Genomic DNA, 4,983 nt, shown 5'->3' on the forward strand with positions numbered 1-4,983 from the left:
GGCGTGTCAGCAGCTAGCAGATTGCTTAGAGGTTTTGCGATTTTTGAAAAATCCTTTATAAACCTCCTATAGAATCCTGCGTGCCCCAGAAAGGTTCTGATTGCCTTAACATTAGCAGGTAGTGGTAATTTTTCAATTACCTCTATTTTTGCTTGATCCACCTCTATTCCCTTATTTGAAATTTTATGCCCAAGAACAATCCCATCAGTCACCATGTAGTGACATTTTTCCCAGTTTAAAACTAGGTTGGTCTCTTACTATCTTTTGATTCACGCACGCACGTCCTTCTATGGCAAGCTGTGTGTTGGGGCATCACCGTTGTCAATGGTTACATCCCCTCCTCTTGTGAAAATGGTCCAAATGCTCTAACACAGCACGGCTAATTATCTGAGGTTCCCGATCATGCTGGAATAGGATTCAACCTCCTTTTGCGTCTGTCACTACGCCCAGCACTCGCGAGTTTGAAGCTCGTCACAGTCATTCAATCCCTGAATCCTACTCGGAATACCACAGACAAGGTTTAGACTTTCCGGATTCTCATGAATGCCGCCATCAATCTAGCTTATACTACGGAGATTCTGATTAAGGAATCTAAGAGATATTCATTCAATCTGATGTAGAACGGAGGTGGTTGTCAAGCACGCGTTCGTGGGGGAATGATGATGATTGTCACGTTCATCACGTTCATGTTGAAGTGCGAATGAATATCTTAGATAGGAGCACACATGTTTGAATAGAAAATAGGAATACTTGCATTAACTCATCGAGACACAGCAGAGCTCCTCACCCCCAACAATGGAGTTTAGAGACTCATGCCGTTAAAGAGTACAAAGTTCAGATCTAAAAATGTCATGAGATACAAAATAAGTCTCTAAAAGTTGTTTAAATACTAAACTAGTAGCCTAGGTTTACAGAAAATGAGTAAACTATGATAGATGGTGCAGAGATCCACTTCTGGGGCCCACTTGGTGTGTGCTGGGGCTTAGACTTAAGCAATTCACGTGCATAAGGCCATTTTGGGCGTTCAACGCCAGGTTTGGATCCATTTCTGGCGTTGAACTCCAACTTTTAATCCTTTTCTGGCGTTGGACGCCAGAATTGGGCAGAAAATTACGTCGTCTATTCTTGAGCAATGTATGGACTATTATATATTGCTGGAAAGCCCTGGATGTCTACTTTCCAACGCAATTGAAAGCACGCCATTTTGAGTTCTGTAGCTCCAGAAAATCCACTTTGAGTGCAGGGAGGTCAGAATCCAACAGCATCAGCAGTCCTTTTTCAGCCTGAATCAGATTTTTGCTCAGCTCCCTCAATTTCAGCCAGAAAAATACTTGAAATTACAGAAAAACACACAACTCATAGTAAAGTCCAGAAATATGAATTTTTCCTAAAAACTAATGAAAATAAACTAAAAACTAACTGAAACATACTAAAAACTATATGAAATTAACCCCAAAAAGCGTATAAAATATTCGCTCATCAAATAGGTAGAGCCCTTAAGACTAAAAAGCTTAACCCACGATACATAGAACCTTTCCAAATACTTAAAAGAGTCGGTCTAGTAGTTTATCAAATAGTCCTTCCTCCTTATTTATCAAACATTCATGATGTTTTTCATGTCTCGCAACTTAAGAAATATATTCTCGAGAAGAGTCACGTTTTACAACCAGAGACAGTACAGTTATGAAATGATTTGACATATCAAGCATCACCGGTTCAAATCGTAGAAAGAAGTGATAAGCAGCTAAAAAGCAAGACTGTTCACTTAGTCAAAGTAGCATGGGAACCAAGAGGAGAGGAAGAGCACACTTGGGAACTGGAAGATAAGATGAAAGCTGATTACCCGCATATTTTGGTGAAAATTTGATGAAATTTGATGAAATTCAAGCTATGAATGTGTGTTCTTGGGGCAGCTGGAAAAACGAAATCCAAAGCTTAAATTGAGGTTCAATTTTTGTTGAAATCATGTAGAAAAGATGGGTTTTTAGTGACTGCTAATTTATTTTGAATTTTGGTAAAAATCGGTTGCTGAAAAGACTGAAAAATGGGTAAAAACAAAGAAAGAATCTGAAGAATTTAGAGCGGCTATTATTATATGCGCATTTATTTAGGAACGGAAAATCGTATTCGGGAAATCGGGATTACTCGTGACCGGATAAATGTCGGGATTACTCTGTTGCATTCCTTTCTGTGTGTGATCTACTTCTTTATGTTTGTCTGCTCGTATGCTATTTCTGTGCTTTATTTTCTTGTATTCTTTTGTTTATGTTCTGCTTTCTGTTCTCTCTACTTTCTCTTTCTATCTTTATCTTTTGTTTACTGCTTCGCTATATTATGTTATTCGTCTACTAATCGACCCCAAATAAATGAACGTAACTAATAAACCCGGCCCTACTAAGAACTCCCCAGTTCTTACCCCTTCTCTCTCCCTTTCCCCTTCAGATGGAAGTAAGAGTTCCTTTCCGTAGTTTGCTGACGATTGTACGCAAAAAGGGATTCCACTCTAGGAAGTCTTCTGAGTCTAGGGTGAATATCGTTCTCTGATTATATGTATATACTGTGAGACCAGCCAATGTCTGCACCCCGTTCGTATGCACACTTTAACCTAAATCCGGTGTACGAGATTCCTATTGTGTGGCTACTTCATGAGGTACCAGAGAGACGTCCCGTGGAAAAGTCTGATAGTGCAGAGGAGTAGCAGATGATGTTCTATCTTTTGATGACGTTCCACTTGACTTGAGTTTTGAAGACCTAGAACGTACTTTCCCTCGCATTAGTAGTTTAGAGGGACTAGGTGAGTATAGAGTCTAGGCTAGCCTAGGTGCCAGCTTAGGGACCTCTTGAACAAGTCAGGACCTGGGATGTTGTATGTATATATATGTATATAGATATTACTTAGCTATATCTAAGGGTGTTCTAACTAACAGTCTATATGCTAATAAAGGCTGAATCACCGAATGTTGTCAACTACTTGTGATGTATTTTTGTGTGGTTGTTTATAAATGTTTTATCTGTTATTACTTGTGAATTGATTATAAATGATTCTGTCTATTAATCCAAACGTTTTCAAAAAAAAATACACCACGCAAATTCACTACGCGTTTAACAATGAATCAGGCTCATATGATAAATAATAGATAATAATTAGGAAGACAAATTGGTAGCACTCAGTTTCTGGTATGATCTAGACATATTAAAAATTGGGTCGTTACACCCATCAAGTGAAGAAACTACTCGCTCATTGTAAATAATAAATCCATAACATATGAAAGAGAATTAAAAGAAGACATGATTATTAGAATGGAAAATAAATTAAAATGGTAGAAATAATCCTTGTATTAAATAGTCATGAAAGTATTCAAATGACAGAATTGAACAAAGCAAAGAACATGGAAGAATAAAACCAAGTTAAGAGAACGAACTAGAATGACGAAGTCTTGATAAGGAAATAACTCTTCTCAATGTTCCAATGCTAAGACCAATTAAAAATTAAAATTCTAAAACCTAGAGAGAAAAACCTAAAGGAGTAAAACTAGATCTAAAACTGAAAACTGTGTAGAATGAATGTTGTTCTTTGTTTCTGCATATTCTCTGGCTCTAGTCTGCTGTTTCGGGCCGAAAACTGGGTCGAAATAAGGTCCAAAATAGCCCCCAGCAAATTCTGCAGATTATGCAGATCGCATATGTCATGCGATCGCGTCATCCATGCAGACGCGTCATTCGCGCTTTTCCTTGCCACGCGTTCGCGTCGTCCACGCTACCGCGTCACTTGAGCTTTTCCAATCCGCGCGGCCGCGTGAGCCATGCGGCCGCGTCACTGCGATTTGCTCTCCTTCGCGAGGTCGCGTGAGCCATGCGACCGCGTCACTTCTCACTGGTTATCTCCTCAAATTCTTGTGTTCCTTCCATTTTTGCTAGCTTCCTTTCCAATCTCCAACTCATTCATGCCCTATAAAGTCTGAAACACTCAACACACAGATCACGGCATCGAATGGAATAAAGGAGAATTAAAAATACATAATTAAATTCTCTAGGAAGCAGTTTTCAAACATGTTATAAATTCAGGAAGGAATTATAATTTCATGCTAATTTAATGAATAAGTGGGTAAGGATCATGATAAAACCACACAATTAAACACAATATAAACCATAAAATAGTGGTTTATCAACCTCCCCACACTTAAACATTAGCATGTCCTCATACTTAATTGAAGGAGATAAGGAAATAAGTATGAACATGTAGAAACTCATGAAATGCAATGCAATCCTATATATATATATATATAAATAAATACAACTATATGATTCTTGCCCACTTGATCAAAAGTAAATAAGCTCTTCAAAACAATTACAAATCAAATTTCACTAATTCTATCATTATACAATAAAATAGATAAAAGTGCAAGAAGATAGCTCATGAAAGCCGGGGACATGAAAATTCAAGCATTGAACCCTCACTGATAATGTGTGTATGCTCTAATCTCTAGTGTATAGGGTAATCACTCTATCCTTCTCTAATCATGCTTTCTAGCTTTTGTTTTTCTCCTAACCAATCAACAACAGTTAATATACCAATGCAAACATCATGAGGTCTTTTCAAGGTTGTAATGGGGCCAAGGTACAGGTAAGGGTATACATATGGTTAAGTGAGCTGATAAATTGAATCTTTAATTAACCCAAGCTTCAACCCAACCTCTATATTTTTAATGTAATCTTAAAGTTCATACCTAGCTACCCAGAATTCCCTTTTTCAATCCATACTCATGTATCAACTTTGTATTTGATTCTAACATATGTGCATTGATCTTTGAGTTCTGAATTTAACATTGGGGTAATTTTGTCCCCTTATTTATTTATTTAATTTTTTTTAAATTGAAAGAAATATAGCTTATCAATGCACATAGATTTTTAATTCTTATAGTTTCACATGAGTAGGTATCCAAATTCCCATTAAATTCTCATGACATATTCCCTTAACAACTT

This window comes from Arachis ipaensis, chromosome B09 (genome assembly GCF_000816755.2).
Source record: "Arachis ipaensis cultivar K30076 chromosome B09, Araip1.1, whole genome shotgun sequence".
Taxonomy (NCBI): Eukaryota; Viridiplantae; Streptophyta; class Magnoliopsida; order Fabales; family Fabaceae; genus Arachis; species Arachis ipaensis.